The sequence below is a fragment of the Pteropus vampyrus genome, unplaced genomic scaffold (assembly GCF_000151845.1).
Source record: "Pteropus vampyrus isolate Shadow unplaced genomic scaffold, Pvam_2.0 Scaffold247, whole genome shotgun sequence".
Lineage (NCBI taxonomy): Eukaryota > Metazoa > Chordata > Mammalia > Chiroptera > Pteropodidae > Pteropus > Pteropus vampyrus.
In genome coordinates this window covers 733,868-734,346 of record NW_011889028.1, presented here as the reverse complement: position 1 = coordinate 734,346, position 479 = coordinate 733,868, and the positions used below count along the sequence as shown (strand labels likewise).

Genomic DNA, 479 nt, shown 5'->3' with positions numbered 1-479 from the left:
TCTTCGTGGCGCTTCTGTGAAGGCTCAGCTCAAAGGCCACCTCCCAGAGGCCCGTGCTGGCCCCACGCCCCCGAGCCCCTGGCCCCGCGTGTCTGTCCCGCAGGACCAGCGCCACCGAGACATCCAGCCTGCTCACTCACCTCCCGGCTGTCCTTCCTCCTCCGCGGGAGTTCTGAACGCCCCGGTCCCGGCTCTGGCCCCTGCTCTGCTCCGTGGGCTGAGGTGGGTCTCCGAGTGAAGCACGATCTGGTGTGAAAATGAGAGATGCCGAACGTTAACATCTTGCGAGACAGAGTGAGTTCTGGAGAGGGTGGAGGTGGCGGCCGCGTGGCAGCCAGAATCCCCTATTTCTTTCTTTGGACACTTGTTTTTAAGGTTTGACGCCCTGGGCCGCGCACTCAGCACCGGCGAAGGTGGTAAACTGTCGTGCGTGTTCCTTTACCACGATGACAAGCTTTGAACAGACGTGTTGACCATTA

General features: G+C 61.0%; 1 protein-coding gene across 1 annotated transcript in view; it reads right to left on the bottom strand.

Moving 5' to 3' along the window:
- Positions 1 to 247, bottom strand: part of SCNN1B (sodium channel epithelial 1 beta subunit) — a 31,937-nt gene extending 31,690 nt beyond the window's left edge. The window contains exon 1 of the mRNA XM_023520090.1: positions 141 to 247. The gene's annotated coding sequence lies outside the window, so the exon portion shown is untranslated. The remainder of the gene's footprint in view (positions 1 to 140) is intronic.
- Positions 248 to 479: the final 232 nt, after the last annotated feature.